The sequence below is a fragment of the Schistocerca piceifrons genome, chromosome 4 (assembly GCF_021461385.2).
Source record: "Schistocerca piceifrons isolate TAMUIC-IGC-003096 chromosome 4, iqSchPice1.1, whole genome shotgun sequence".
Lineage (NCBI taxonomy): Eukaryota > Metazoa > Arthropoda > Insecta > Orthoptera > Acrididae > Schistocerca > Schistocerca piceifrons.
Genome location: NC_060141.1, coordinates 280,725,778 through 280,742,919, shown reverse-complemented (window position 1 = coordinate 280,742,919; position 17,142 = coordinate 280,725,778). Strand labels below are relative to the sequence as shown.

The 17,142-nt window shown below is 43.0% G+C and overlaps 1 non-coding gene across 1 annotated transcript; it reads left to right on the top strand.

The window, feature by feature from the left end:
• The first annotated feature begins 381 nt into the window (after nt 1-381).
• On the top strand, nt 382-456 carry Trnas-gga. Its single transcript has one exon. It is a non-coding gene; the product is annotated as a tRNA-Ser (tRNA).
• Nucleotides 457-17,142: the final 16,686 nt, after the last annotated feature.

Below are 17,142 nucleotides of genomic sequence, written 5' to 3'. Positions count from 1 at the left end.
AGGATATTGCGGAGACATGGCTTAGCCACAGCCGGGGGGATGTTTCCTGAATGAGATTTTCACTCTGCAGCGGAGTGTGCGCTGATATGAAACTTCCTGGCAGATTAAAACTGTGTGCCCGACCGAGACTCGAACTCGGGACCTTTGCCTTTCGCGGGCAAGTGCTCTGCCAGGAAGTTTCATATCAGCGCACACTCCGCTGCAGAGTGAAAATCTCATTCTGGAAACATCCCCCCGGCTGTGGCTAAGCCATGTCTCCGCAATATCCTTTCTTTCAGGAGTGCTAGTTCTGCATGGTTCGCAGGAGAGCTTCTGTAAAGTTTGGAAGGTAGGAGACGAGGTACTGGCAGAAGTAAAGCTGTGAGTACCGAGCGTGAGTCGTGCTTCGGTAGCTCAGTTGGTAGAGCACTTGCCCGGGAAAGGCAAAGGTCCCGAGTTCGAGTCTCGGTCGGGCACACAGTTTTAATCTGCCAGGAAGTTTCATATCAGCGCACACTCCGCTGCAGAGTGAAAATCTCATTCTGGACAGACCACAAGTGTGTATATTCGTTGTATTTGAACCATATGGTGGAAAAGAAAGTGGGGGATCAAATTTCGCAACCTAAAGCCTTCCTGGTGAAACCGTTTACGTAATAAGCGTGTTGGTTGCCACAGTTACAAGCCCTCCGCGCATCTACGGCAGCAGGCAACGAGTCTAATTTTGCGGCGCGCCCCAGTCAGCTCACGCGTGGCGCCAACTTGGCGGCGGTTAGGGCGCCAGTAACGGTGATTCACGGGGCTCCATTAGGGGTGCAGATGCGCGAGCCGCGCGCTCGCAAACAGTTATTATCAACGCCGCCACATTACCGCGGGGGGGAGCGTCATCATATTTGCCCACAGAGGCACCGCCGGCGGCAACGGTGGCACCGCTGCGCTTACACACAAACGCCTCCCGCGGGCAAATCGTGGCCAATTGGTTCGGAGGGGAACACGAGCCACGTGCCTCCGTTATTCTGAGCTCTCAATTGGCGGCAGTTCGGCGACGGTTATTCGGTCGTCGAGCCATATTGAGAGAAATTGGTTCTTCGCAGTCAGGCCAATGAATTAGGTTTCACTTCTGTGTCAGAAATGTCGGTTGCCATTGATTGCAGAACTCGGGTATTCCACGTCCACTACAATTCATGCAGATCTAAAACAGAAACAGAAAATTCATTAACATTGCAGTTGAAACATAGCTGCCTGGTAATAGTTATGCCATTTAACTGCTAGTGGATATTGACTTACACCATTGCGGAATGGTGAAAGTTGTGGCAAACTGGGATTTGAATACGGGTCTCCTCTTCAGTAGGCAGATGCTCTGACCACTAAGCGATCCTGACAAAGTGCTCCTAACACGTACAAGGCGAGTTTGACCGATGAGCCCTTCAGTGCACATGCACACCAACTCTAACTCTTACGGAAATTAGCGAAACGCTGCGAGTAATGAGGTCAATAGGCAGGGTCACTACGTCAGCAGCGTGTGGGCCGGGGCCCATGAAATGCACTGTAGGTGTTACGAGTGCCAGTAACCGTCGCCAGCGAAGAGCGAGGAGCTATTTCACACGAATTTCATAGTGCTTGACTGCACGCTTAAATCAAAGGAAACTGTCGATGGCACACGACAAAGTTATAAAGAGTACCTTTCCAATGATATATTAATTTTCCGCGGGCCCTGCACAGACCCGGGCGTGTTCACACAGTGTGATGGACATGCCGACTAACGTGACGTCACACGCTCGTTTCAGGGCCCGTATATGACGTGGGTCCTGTGTGTGTGTGTGTGTGTGTGTGTGTGTGTGTGTGCAGGTTGAGATTTTGCATTTGACTGGAGGCGTGCTATGATAGTCCGAAAGAATAGATACCACATGTATAGCTAATTTGTTCTGGTATCTATGACATATGACACTGAACATATTTGGATGAAATCAGGTGTAACTTTCAAATTTATTATAGCCGATGGAAACGAAAAGTTTTCTGTTTAATTTGAGGCCAAGATCTTTTATCTATTAAAAACATCTGAATGGATCATCATGGGGCATAGCTTGCGCAGTGGACGACCTAAAGTTTCTTAAGTCTTAATGGATTAAATTTATTTTCGTTTCCAACAGGAACCAACCCCGAAGTGGAGCAATCAATGCTCAACATAAGGAAATAATCTGCACTCTTACAAGGGAACCTCCCCATCGCACCCCCCTCAGATTTAGTTATAAGTTGGCACAGTGGATAGGCCTTGAAAAACTGAACACAGATCAATCGAGAAAACAGGAAGAAGTTGTGTGGAACTATGAAAAAAATAAGCAAAATATACAAACTGAGTAGTCCATGTGTAAGATAGGCAACATCAAGTAGGTCGTGGGTTCAGTTGCGCCGTGGTCCCGTGGTTAGCGTGAGCAGCTGCGCAACGAAAGGTTCTCGGTTCAAGTCTTCCCACGACTGGAAATTTTACCTTCTTTATTTTCGCAAAGTTATGATCTGTCTGTTCGTTCATTGACGTCTCTGTTCACTGTAATAAGTTTAGTGTCCGTGTTTTGCGACCGCACCGCAAAACCGTGCGATTAGTAGACGAAAGGACGTACGTCTCCAATGGGAACCGAAAACATTTGATCGCAAGGTCATAGGTCAACTGATTCCTCCACAGGAAAACACCTCTGTTATATTCTATACGACACTGGTGACGGCATGTGCGTCACATGACAGGAATATGTTGTCGACCCACCTAACTTGTACACTTGGCGAATGGGTGAAAAGATTCTTCTACCTTGCCCGAGTTAGGTTTTCTTGTGGATGTCATAATCACTCACAAAAAGTGATGAAAACATAAGAGTTAGTCACATAAACTGTAACAAATAAATGCAACAGTTTCGCAGTCGCACAGTTTTCCCTGTGCTCTCTCAAAACATATGTTTTTAACGTTTTCAAATTCTTCCGTGTGTGGACCGTCAAATCCTGCGTATGTCGAAGCAAATCTGAACATGAACTGGAATTTTGGGGAGCGAAGTTGATTACGTGTGGGTACCTGAACTTTGATAATTGTCTCAAAATAAAAAATTAAACTTTTCACTCGGCGGAAGGCTTGAACCAAGGACCTTCCATTCCGCAGCTGCTTACGCTAACCACGGGACCACGGCGCTACTAACCCCAGAATATACTTGACGTTGCTTATCTTGCACATGGACAACTCAGTTTGTATATTTTGCTTACTTTTTTCGTAGTTCCACACAACTTCTTCCTGTTTTCTCGATTGATCTGTGTTCAGTTTCTCAAGGCCTATCCACTGTGCCAGCTTGTAACTAAATCTGAGGGGGGTGCGATGGGGAGGTTCCCTTGTTAGTAACATTAAACACAAGCATATACTTTATTTCAATGAAATGTCATAGTGACATAAGATGAGCGTACGGCAAAAAACGTGTGGATTCACAAGGAAAAATACTCAAATCAAAAGGTCTTTTGCATCACCCCGGTTCCCAGAACTCCTGAAGATAGACGTTGACTATGGATATTATATCACAGACACAATCCCTTTGACTGTACAGAGATGTCACTAAACCTAGCAACGATGCAAGGCGGAGGGGGTCCGACAGCCTACTAGTTTCAGTCATTCCACCAGGAAGGAGGTACAGGGGACGTGTTGTCTGTAGTTCAACAGCGCCTAGACGGTCGGTACCGCGGTTAGATAGTGTCCACATTGTTACTTTGTGCCAGGAAGGGCTCTCAAGAAGGAAAGTGTCCTTGCGTCTCGGAGTGAACCAAAGCGATGTTGTTAGGACATGGAGGAGATACAGAGAGCACAGGAACTGTGTATGAAATACCTCACTCAGGCCTCCCAAGGGTTACTACTGCAGCGGATGACCTCTACCTACGGATTATGGCTCGGAGGAACCCTCACAGCAACGCCACCATGTTGAATAATGATTTTCGTGCAGCCACAGGATGTTGTGTTACAACTCAAACTGTGCGCAATAGGCTACTTGATGCGCTTCTTCACTCCCGACGTCCGTGGCGAGGTCCATGCAACCACAACACCATGCAGAGCGGTACAGAAGGGCCCAGAAACATACTGAATTGACCGCTCAGGATTGGCGTCACGTTTTCACTGATGAGTGTCGCATATGCCTTCAACCAGAAAGTCGTCGGAGACGTGTTTGGAGGCACGCTGGTCTGGCTGAACGCCTTAGATACACCGTCCAGTGAGTGCAGAAATGTAGAGGTTCCCTTCTGTTTTGGGGTGGCATTATGTGGGGCCGACGTACGCCGCCGGTGGTCATGGAAGGCGTCGTAGCGGCTGTACGATAAGTGAATGCCATCCTCCGACCGACAGTGCAACCATATCGGCAGCATATTGGCGAGGCATTCTTGTCCATGGACGACAACTCTCACCCTCATCGTGCACATCTTTCAAATGACTTCCTTCAGAGTAACATCGTTCGATTAGAGTGGCCAGAATGTTCTCCAGACATGAACCCTATTGGACATGCCTGGGATAGATTGAAAAGGGCTGCCTATGGACGACGTGACCCACCAACCACTCTGAGGGACCTACGCCGAATCGCCGTTGAGCAGTGGGACAATCTGGACCAACATTGCCTTGATTAACTTGTAGATAATATGCCACGACGAATACGGGCATACATCAATGTAAGAGGACGTGCTACTGGGTATTAGAGGTAATTGCGTGTACAGAAATCTGGACCACCGCCTCTAAAGGTCTCGCTGTATAGTTGTACAACATGCAATGTGTGGTATTCATGAGCAATAAAAAGGGTGGAAATAATGTTTATGTTGACCTCTATTCCAATTTTCCGTACAGGTTCCGGAACTCTCGGAACCGAGGTGATGCAAAACTCTGTTTTTATAATGTATTAATTGTCTTTTTAAACACTCATTCACTGAAACAAAAAAAAGGTTTAGGAAGAAAGAAGCTACGATATCAACGTGTCTGCTGAAACCACTGCAAACGGAGAGGATAAGTAAGTCATCACAACAAACGGATGTGAAAACTACGTAAGTAGGAAAAATGAGAAAAACTAAAATTAATAAGATCCCTCTCCACATAATCCGCAACGTAGTCTGATAAGCATGTGGGTGGACAGCAACAATCACATAAGAAATCAGGAAACGACATTAAACGAGAAATCAGAAAAATTGGCAAACTTCGACTTAATGAATAGGTATTCTCTCTATGAAGAAAATTTTTCATAGTTCAATTGTAAATATGAAAGGCGCCTCAATATAATATTGTCAACAAGCGGTAGAACACAGATCAACACACAAAGGCATGAAACCTGGAGATTTAACATCAAAAACGACGTCATAATGAAAGGGACAAGCGTTCTACATAAGCACCAAAGGTGTAAACACTTAGAATGAAATTTTCACTCTACAGGGGAGTGTGGGCTATATGAAACTTCCTGGCAGATTAAAACTGTGTGCCGGACCGAGACTCGAAATCGGGACCTATGCCTTTTGCGGGCAAGTGCTCTACCAACTGAGCTACCCAAGCACGACTCACGCCCCGGTTCGCAGGAGAGCTTCTGTGAAGTTTGGAAGGTAGGCGACGAGGAACTGTCGGAATTAAAGCTGTGAGGACGGGGCGTGAGTCCTGCTTGGGTAGCTCAGTTGGTAGAGCACTTGCCCGTGAAAGGCAATGGTCCCGAGTTCGAGTCTCGGTGCGGCACACAGTTTTAATCTGCCAGGAAGTTTCATATCAGCGCACACTCTGCTGTAGAGTGATAATTTCATTCTAGAAACGTCCCCCAGGCTGTGTCTAAGCCATGGTACAAATGGTTCAAATGGCTCTGAGCACTAAGGAACTTAACTGCTGATGTCATCAGTCCCCTAGAACTTCGAACTACTTAAACCCAGCTAACCTAAGGACATCACGCACACCCATCCCCGAGGCATGATTCGAACCTGCGACGTAGCCGCCACGCGGTTCCAGACTGTAGCGCCTAGAACCGCTCGGCCACCCTGGCCGGCCGCTAAGCCATGTCTCCGCAATATCTTTTCTTCAAGGAGTGCTAGTTTTGCAGGTTCGCAGGAGAGCTTCTGTGACGTTTGGAAGGTAGGAGACGAGGTACTGGTGGAATTAAAGCTGTGAGGACGGAGCGTGAGTCGTGCTTGGGTAGCTCGGTTGGTAGAGCACATGCCCGCGAAAGGCAAAGGTCCCGAGTTCGAGTCTCGGTCCGGCACACAGTTTTAATCTGCCAGGAAGTTTCGTGTAAACACTTATCAAAGACTATGGTATAGACATTGAACCCTTCACAGTACTACACAGAAACATAGCTAAAACAAAGCACCAATTACAGTTATACTGACAAGACATGGTTTTGTTTGTTTTGCCACTTCACGTGGAAGCAATTGATCTATATATAAAGTACTGCTCATGTAAACATCAGAAACACTCTCGCACATGCGAAATTACTCTAAACAAATAACATGAATTATCTCCAGTCATTCTAGGCATGAAACCTCACTATAAAACAAATAAAAGTGCACCAAGACAATTCAAATGCCTATATCTACATCTCGGAAGGTCCACAAGACACGTAAGCTGACTTACCGAGAGTGTGTACAAGAACGATCGGCGATTCCTCTAACCAGCGGTTGTTCGTTCCAGAAACCGGAGAGGGGAAGAGTGCTAAGCCAGTGAACATTGCTACTGGGCACTAACCCTGGCGTAATCGCCCATATAAAAGCACATCCCTACCTGCTGGTAAACCACTCTGACCTTCTGCCTAACGACCCTACATTGGCAAAACTGCCCTTTCAGACTCTAAGACAGCTGTACCCACGAGGAAACACAGCCATTTCACATGCACCAACAGGGCCTACAGAAACAAACCTGCTAGTATCCGTGCAAAAGGATTGCTATAAAACAAAACATTAATGCAATGGCGGGAAGAAAAATGAAGAAAAAGGTTATTTTACTTCCTTGAGGTTCGCTTCCGTAGCATACGGAGGCTACAAGCATCGACAACCCAGAAACAACTCAACTTAGTAACAAAAACATATGAAAAAATTTGATGATCAGTACGTGTTAACTGTCAACTAGTAAAAGTAAACAATTAATACGAAACTTATTAGATCGACAGTAGGTAAACTGAAGCCTAGAATGCAACAAACAGCAGGCAATAGCCATTTGATCTTATGGTATATAGTCGGAAGTCAAGATATACAATCTCTCACTGTCCAGAGTGATGTACTATGAATTTATATTGTTGCACCATTATATTCGTATAAAACCAGCTACCTTCCGTTATGTTACTCGAGTCAGATATGAACTCTCCCTGTCTGACAACAAGCTCTGATTGTGTGCGGGCCCATGCGCCGGTGTAATAAATCTATGTCGCTGGTTTTCTTGTTGTTTCTTTCATTTGTTTTTGTTTCAGAGAAAAATAAAACGCAATTTTTCAGTTTTGTGAAAAATAACAAGTTCCGATAGTTTGAGTCGAAGACGTTTGGGGAATAGCAGTATTTCACAAGACTTACTCTGTGATGTAAGTACGTTACTGTGAAGTAGGTCGGTTACTGCAAAACATTTTAAGTACCGGTCAACGCTCGGATAAGTACATGAAAGGAACTAAAGAAAGGCGCTTAACACCAAAGCATTGTAGTCGGATACACCAGAAAGTGTCAGTGGCAGGAGTGGATGAAGAAAAGGTCAGTTGAATGACGTTATGAAACGGTTTTCGTGGTGGTATAGCTGTTGCTCTGCTATCCTTCTGTTGGTTTCAAGAAGAAATGGGTGACACTGCTTAGAGTTCTGAAAGAAACCCAAGATCTAGCGGAGTGGAAGAAGATTAACTTGTAACATTTCATGTCCGCGGCTATATGCTCTTCGCCATCTCAGTGGCAAACCAGTTTCCAACAGCAGGGCGAAAAGGGCTTTTTTCGGAGTGCACATGATGAGCCGGTCTTTCCATAATGACTGTAATTTGGCTGTGGTCAGAGTCCACTAGGGCGGCTTAAGAGTTTTTGATTTCACATGATTGCCCTATTTTCCAATACGTGTTGGAAAGGAATTATTGAATATTCTGGTAGAAAACAGTCTATTATACAGTGCTATTTCCGGGAGAAGATACAGCGGAAGGAAATGTCTCAATACTGTTTCTTAAGTCTGACTGGCTGAATGGGCTAGGTGTTAAAAATTTTTATGGAGAGATTTGGACATTGTGAAATCGTATACCTGGCCGGTAGTCCTTGGGATTGTACGAAGCAAGCCATGGGCCCTGTCGGCTGGAGGTTGTATTGTAAATGTTTCGTGCACGAGGTCGCGAGTGACTTGTCGTCAGGGATCAACTCAGTTTTCCTGTCAGTATGGAAACCCTTGACCACATCTCCATTGTCTTGCAATATATGTTAAAGACGTATCCTTGAAAGAGTTCACAAGTGCGATATCGTACGCAAGCAAAAAATTTGTTTCGCATCCAGTCATCCAGTAGTGTGTTGGAGTTTAGGAGATGCGCAGAGCTGCATAAGCAGAAGCGTTCCTTCAACCCATGGAACCAACAGCTAGCTGAGACAATTTTACATTAACGAACTCCACTTGCCGAGGTTTGTTTAAAGCCAGTACATTCCGTTTCTTTCAGTGAACAAAAACTGTAGGCCGACATTCCTACAAGTTGACTGGAGGTGAGGTATAATATGAATAGTTGGCTGTGGCGTTTTGCAGCTCAGTGGTCGGATATCGTAATCTTTATGAGAGCAGTCCGATAGGTAAGAGCTTTTTAATTATTGACCAAGAACAATAGCCGTGTTTCGCTGTAAAATCGGGACTTGCTACCATAAACAGGGGAGTCAGAAACAGATTGAAAAGCTTGTAAGGGTGTTGAAAGGGTGGTCGTGCTGAGTCAATAGTTAAGAAAACTATTCGATACGTCGCGCTGCTTCCGAGTTAGTCAATTAGGCTGCAGCGTGCGATAATTCAAGCAGCCAGCGTGAGACGGATTCGCAAAATGTGTCCTGATTTTCGTTTCCTAAAACTGAATAAGAGAGCGGTAAAGAAACTGGACATGTGAAGGTAGTAAGGTTCCAACCCGATCCCAAGTCTGAGCAATCTCGTGCGCAATCATCTTTGCTATGAGATCAACTGACACTAACTGTATTGGCGGGCTGAACGCCCTGATTAGCGAACTCCAATCCTAATTAGCTCGGAAACTTCACTACGTATCGAATTTTTATCTTAACAATTATTTCTTAGCGCAGCCTACCCTGCAATACTTCCGTAACCTTTTCAGACTGTTCCTGACCACCCCATATAGACTGATTTTATAGTGTAGCTGTGCAGATTATTAGTTTGGACCTGCCCATAATTGTTTCTGAGTAAATCTGTGGAGCAATGGTTCGCGTATTTTGTCCAATATGCAGAACGTCCTCAATAGTCTAAGGAGTTTGGCTGGGGCCGTGAATGGACTTTGTGAGACACCACGGAAACTCCGATGAACGAAGGAACGTTTCAACTTGATGTGGACCTCAAACTGGTTTGTATGATTGTGGCGTACGATGTTTGTTGCGATAACAATGGAAGTAGGTGGAGGTGTTACGTTGGTGTACGTCTACCTTTCCTGTTTTAGCTTCGGATTATAAATGTTGGTCGATACCAAAACAAACAGTGATGTTCATGAAACAGTAACAGACATACTAACCATAGTATTTAGTGTCGAGAATTCTCTTAATCATAGTTTCTTTTTTTTTACTGGAAATAAAAGGTATTAAACCCTGCGGACTGTACCTGCTGAAGAAAACCACGAATCTGCTTGTGGGCTGAAACTCATCGGGGTTCCACAAACTAATCATCAGAATCCGGATACTTCTATATAATCCGGAATTATCCGTTAGATGCCACGAGACCGTGGACCCGTAGTATAAAAGAAGGAAGGAACAAATGTGCTGTCCGCGGATAAGCAGTAACAATAGAGTGGGTCGGTCAGAGTGTTCAGTGACATCGAACGTGAACTAGTTACTGGATGCCACCTGAGTTAGAAATTCATACTGACATTTCAACGTTTCTAAATCTGCAGAACTCAAGTTTTGTTGATGTTACTGTTAAGTGGAAATGCGAAGGGATAGCCACAGTTAAACCAGGATCAGCTGATCAGATGCTCTGATAGAGAGCGACAGTCGAAAATTACATTTGTTGAAAAAATCACATGAAATTAGAAGGATTCACTCGTGAATGTAAAGTCCACTCAGCAGTCCAACTAGCACAACGACAATGCGTAGGGTATGCAATAGTCGAGCAGCTATGTAAGCCATGCATTTCTGTAGTCAAATATAGTTAATGTTTAGGGTGCAATAAGCAACACAACTTGACACTGAATGAGTGGTATCGTTTGACTTGGAGTGACGAATGACGACGTACACTGTGGCACATTGATGGAAGGGTTTAAGTTTGCCGAATGCCTAGAGATCGTTACCTGCCTTCACGTGTAGCGCCAAAGTGACTTGCGGAAGAAATGGTATCACGGCGTGGAGATCTTTCTTTCGGTTACGGTTTTTTTTCTTTTTATTGAGTGTAGGAAAATTCTAAATGCGGAAGAGACATTAAAACATTTTATACTGTTTAGTACCATTCTGGGTAGAAGAATAGCACAGACACGATGATTTTATTATCAGCTTGAGAATACTTACTGCCACAAAGCATTATATGTGAGTAAATATTTTGTGGACAATATCTTATCTGAAAGGGACTGGCCTGCCCACGCGTCAGACATGAATCTAGTGGAGCATCTTTCGTACGAATTAGGTCGTCGATTCCGCTTTAAACATCAGGTTTCAAAATCATTCCTTTGTCTCGTTTTGACTTTTTACGGAGGGTGGGATGTCGTTCCAATTCAGACATTCAGGCACTTCACTGAAGATGCCTCTAGTGGAGCTTAAGCAGCCTCAAAGACTGTACCCGTGGTTTATGGTTAGCGTCTTTGAGTAGTAATCAAAACATCCTCGGTCGCTGGTGCGGATGTAGCCACTACTTAATCTTTGGGAAGGAAACATAGTCATGAGCAATGGCCGCCGAAGACATCCGGAACAAGATATCACCATCGTTCTGCCAGCGGTGTTGTGAAAGAGAGCGAACGAAGGTATAGGTGACTCTTCTCACCTTGAGGAGGAAAACTGCCCTTAAAAAGCGGAGGAATCAATAATGAGCAACGACATAAGGATGAAGGAGGCAGTAAAAACCATTAAACTAAAGATATGTAAAGCGTATCAACGGATCATGTGGTTTGTAATTGAAAGGTGTTGTAATGATGTCTCTGTTCGCAAAAGATTCCAGATCAGTCCCACATTCGGATGTCGGGAGGGAACTGCCAACGGGGTGGCGACCGTGAGAAGAGAAAGAGTGGAATAGCCAAAAGAAGGGGGAGATTCTACGAGTTATGAAACGTAGAAAATCTGAAAAGAGCAATGCGAAATCTTAAAGTAGGTATAGTGAACGCCAGTGAACTGGAATAAAGAGATAGTAACAACATTTGGTCAGCAAATATAGTGTAATATCAACAACAGCAGGAAAAGATATGACTGACATAGGATTCGTTATTAATAGGAGAGCGGGACAGTGACTAGATTAATTGAAACAGTTCAGTAATAGGCTAATTTTAGTCAGAATTGATAACTAACAAACGCCAGCAACATCAGATCAAGTTTACATCTCCATGTCACAAGCAAAAGATAAAGTGATAGGGAAAGTACACGAGGATGTTGAATGGGTAATTATGTGTTGAGAAATGACTCTCAAATACCGAGATGTGAGATCAGAATGTAAATGTAGGGGAAGAAGTAGAAGATAGAGTTCATCTGGAATATGTGTTTTGAGCAGGGATGACAGAGGCGAAAGGCTAGTTGAGTTCTGCATAAATGTTACTAGTAATTTTAATACGCTGTTCAGGATTCACAAGAGGAGGAGGTATACTTATAATAGATCATTAGACCCTGGCTGTATAATATGATGGTCAGACAGAAATTCCGCATTCAGAAACTAAACTGTAAGCAGTACCCAGGAGCAGATACAGACTCAGATCACAATTCAGCGTTGATGAGGAGTACGCTGAAATTTAAGAGAATCACACGGAAGAGTAAGTGTGGAAGGAAGTGCGATGCTGAGGAATTATGAACCACGTTTCAAATTTGCTTAAAATGTGGATACTGCGACAACGCATACAACACTAGGCAGTCCAGTTGAAGAGGAGTGGACACGTCTAAAACAAACAATCACAGGTGATGGACCAGGGTGCAATGAAGGTAGCTGCTATCAAACCTTGCGTAACAGGAGAATTAATTCAGCTGATCAGCGAACGAGCGAAGTACGAATAAATTCAGGGCAAAACAGAGAAAATTACAACCATTAGGAACCAGGACAGAAAGGTCAGCAATAGTCTTAATTCCATCTGTCTTTTATTTCATTCCATACCTAGATTTCAGCTGACGTGCAGCTACGATCAAAGCGTCATAAGTAGTAATTTAGACTAAAAGTAATTTCAATGACATACATTCCAATCTAACTTAGTAGCGTGCAAGCGTAGTCCAACTTAGGAAAGGAATGAATAGGGTATGTCAGCAGAAAGAAAGAGAAGAAATCGAGAAAGAAATGATCTTCGGAAAGACTGTGTTACATATAGCAAAGTCAAAGAACCATCGGTGAAATTAAAATTAAGGGTGATAACATTGTGAAAAGGGTATTCCACAGTTCAAAGTAGGCGAGAGATCGGATATGTCGAAAGAGTATATTAAACGTCTTTATAAGAGGGAGGAATTGTGCGAAGTTGTGAAGCTGATGCGTCTCTGTGACATAGGGAATCTATTAACAGATTGAGAATTTAAAAGAACTAGTTTTGAGCTTAAATGAGACAGAAGAGATAGGTAACTTTCTCAGTTCACTGTGCGTGTGTGCATGTGTGTGTGTGTGTGTGTGTGTGTGTGTGTGTATGTGTGCAACGGCGACGATTATTCATGGTTATGTGTACGGTGTATGAGACAGGCGACACACCATCGGACTTCCGGAAAAAAAGTCAACCACACGTTTCCGGAGAAAGCAACAGCGTGTTAAGTGAGAGAACTATCACACAAAAAGCTTAACAGCTCATGCATATAAGTCCCTGACACGAATAAGATGCAGAAGAATTGAGAACAACATTCTGATTTTGTTACATGACGATCAGTTTGGCTTTAGAAAAGATAAAGGCACTACATCCGCAGTCCTGATATTGCGCTTTATTCAATGGAAGCACGGCTGACTAAAAGTCAGGATCCATTCCCACCCGGAAAAAAACAATCGACATAGAAAAGTGAGAAAGATGTTCGAAATTCTAGGAGAAATAAGAGTCAGCTCTAAAGAACGACGGGTAACGCAAAATCTTGAATAACCAAGAGAAACAATGAGATTAAAAGACCAAGAACAAACTGCTCGTATTAAAAAGAATGTAAGACAGAGATGCGGCCTTTTGCCGCTATTGTTCACTCTATACATCGAACAGGCAATGACGGAAATAAGAGGAAGTTTGAAGAGTGGGATTAAAAATCGGTATCAAATTATATCAGTGATAATATTCGGTCATGACATTACTGCCGTCAGTGAAAGTGAAGAAGAATTACAGCGCCTGTTGAATAGAACGAACAGTCTAAAGAGTATAGAAGAAAGACGAGTGTAATGAGAAGCAACTGAAATAAGAATAGCGAGAAACTTAACGTAAATGTAGGTGATCACAAGCAGAAGATGTTAGGCAGCTCTGATACCTTGGAAGCAAAATAAACTATCACAAAGGCACCAAGGAGGACCTGAAAAGCTGACTAGCATAGGCGAAGATAACGCTTACGGTCAAGAGAAGTCCCCATAACGTCAAATGTATGAAAGAAATTTCTGTGAATGTGTATTTGGAGCAAGGGATAGCATGGTTGTGAAGTCAGAGAAGAACAGAAACTAAGCCTTCGATATGCAGTGCCACAGATGAATGTTGAAAATTAGGTGGAATGATAGGATAAAGAATGAGGACGTTCTCCGCAGAATCTGCCAAGAAAGGTACAAACGGAAAATTCTGAAAAGAACAAGTGACATGATGATAGACGCGTGTTAAGACATTGTGAAATAACTAGCATGATACTGAGAGGTAGCTGTAGCTGGAAAAATTGTAGAGGTAGACAGAGACAGGAATATATCCAAATAATAATGGAGGACGTGGATTGGAAGTGCCACTATGAGATGAAGAGCTCGGCAAAAGGAAGGAATTCATAGCGGGTTACGTCCAACCAGTCCGAAGAATGAAAAAAAGCTCGGATACCTTTTATGAGACAGAATATGAAGAATATAGAAATATAAACCACAGGGTGTCAGAAAATCTTCCAAGAATATTAAAAAAGTCTGTAAAAGGAGAAATAAATTCCATTAATTTTCATTATTATACATAAAAATCGGCGAGTCAGCATTTATAGACACTGGACGGAGTAATGCAGGTGATGTTGTCCGCAGACTGTAGGATGGTCCGCCCCATTAGCTGAACGGTCAGCACGTTGGATTGCCACGCACGGCAGCCGGGGTTCGATACCCGGTTGGAGCGCGAGATTTTCTCCCCTCAGGGACTGGGTGTTGTGCTGTCCTCGTCATCATTTCATCCTCACTGTCGACGCGCAGATCGCCAAATGTGGCGTCGCACTCAATAAGACCTGCGCTTGGCGGCCGAACTTCCCGTCTGAGAACTCCCGGCCACTGATGCCATACACACATTTCCATTTTGTAGGATGGGTGCGGGTTTGCCAAATTTCCAGTTCCAGAGGTTGTGAGCATCACAAGCCCTGAACGCGAAAGTACATAAAGCGCTGCATGATATACATCAATACCAACGTAGTCTTTTGACATCTATACAGTGTGATTTTTATTCTAACTTGAGACGATGAAATGCGTCGAAAGTGAAGCATCGTACAAGATGTTCTGACTAAAATAATAATATTAATAAATTCTGCCTTAGCTGGTCCCAAGCCCGGTGGAGGAAGGGGAAGGGGGAGGATTAACACCGTTAAAGAAACCTTGGTTCACCTGACCCAGGTGATAGTACCTCGTGCGGACCCCTTGACAGGAATACGATGAAGACCTCAAGCGCAGCGAAGGTGGAGAAGATTGACTTCGTTACAGAGGAGCTGGCGGAAGAGGCAGCCTGTTGTCCAAGGCCAAAATGGACAGAGGGCACGACGGTTCCACACGTTAGTAGCGGTACCCGGACAGCGTCTGTTCCACATGTTAGTGGCGGCTGAATGAGTAATATTCCAGGTTATCAACCTGGTCTTCCTTTGGTAATTCATGGATGACTTTGGATTCCCTACTCTTAACAGTTTACAGCTTCAAGTCACAAACTGGAAAGTTCACACAATGGATGCTCTACACCAGGTGGCAACTCTGATGAGGAATCCACCATTACATCATGTCATGCAATGGGACCTAACATTCTGGGGAGCCCAACATTTTCGGTGAAGAAGAGATGGAATATATTGAAAAGCCTTCGAAGTTTCAGCTCAACAAGAAGTACTACTCTGGAACATTAAATGTAAATTCTCTTCTGAAAATGGGGAAACAAAAGATATTAGAAATATTTCTTCAGAAGTACGATATACAAATTATAGGAGTCGAGGAAACATGATTCCTTGACGAGAATGTAGTTCATACACATTATAGAATTTATAAAGGGAAACCAGAAGTTAGAATAATGGAAAAAATGCCGATGTTTGGAAGACCATTTTATGCAAACAAAAAAATCGTGTAGCAGAATTAGGTCGTATTCAGAAAGAAAATCCATGTTAACAATAAAGTGCCAAAATAATAGTTACACCCTCATAAACAGGCATGCACCTATAAATATTGACAACAGAAGAAATCTCGAGAAAGTAAATCAATTCTGGGATGTTTTAGAATCCGAAATTTATGTTATAACTACAAAGAACGTTAAAATATTTCTTGATGACTTCAATGCAAAAATTGAGTGGGAAAAGAAATTTTGTACTATTGTTGGTGAATATCCAGCACACTCCATAACAAATACAAATGGCGAATGATTAATCAGTATGTGTAAAATGCTCCAAATGAAACCCCTGTCTACATATTTCCGCAAACTACCAAGAAAAGCCAAAACTGGGAGACATCTAAACCCAAACCTACGAGAATTTCAACTGGATCACGTAGCCATATCTAAAATGTATATCACGGAAATTATGAATGTTAAAATAGTCAGAAATGGGGAATTCGATTCCGATCATTATCTCTCTAAGATTGAAATAAAATTTCTCCCATGTAAAGCGAAAAAGGCGACCAAGAAAGTGATCAGATACAACACCACTACAGCTAATAGTACAAAAGAAAATATAGAATAAATTACAGAAGAAATTGGGACAAATCCAGATGCAAATAACACAAGCAGCAGAGAGACCTTTAGGATTGGCCAACAACTAAAAGAAGACATGGTGGAATGAGGAGTGTGAAGAAGCAGTTATACAAAGAACTCAAAAATTAAGAAAATGTAGATGTTCAAAAAATGAGTAATGCCTTGAAAAATTCAGACAACACACAAAAGTAACATCAAAAATGATCCGGAAAATCAAAAGAAACTTTGAAAATTCGAAGCTTATTGGAATAGAACACAAGAAATAATAGAAAAATTCACGAAACATTTAAACACATACTTAAAGTTTATCATGCACCAAGTATTTGTTTCAAAGGTGAAAATAGCAAAATGGGATTAAATAACAAAGAAAATTGGGAAGGTTTAGCAAATGTTTTAGAAAAACTGTTAAGCTGTCCAGTCCAAACAGATAAATTTGAACTTACAGTGTTACCTCAAAATCTAGAGGAAGATTTCCAACCAAACAATAAAGCAATTGATCAAGACCCCGTTACAGCAGAATTATTGAAGTGGTCGGAGCCAAAAATCATAGGGGATGTAGAGCTGCTTTTTCAAAACATTCGAAAACCTGAAAAGATTGCAGTTGAATGAAAAACAGAGTTAATCCCCCGCTACATAAAAAGGCAGACACATACAATGTCAATATTTACAGAGGAGTGTCACTTCTGCTAGTGGCATACAAAATATTATCAAACACTTTCCTGAAAAGAGTGGTAGATACATCACACAAACAACAGGGAGAATATCA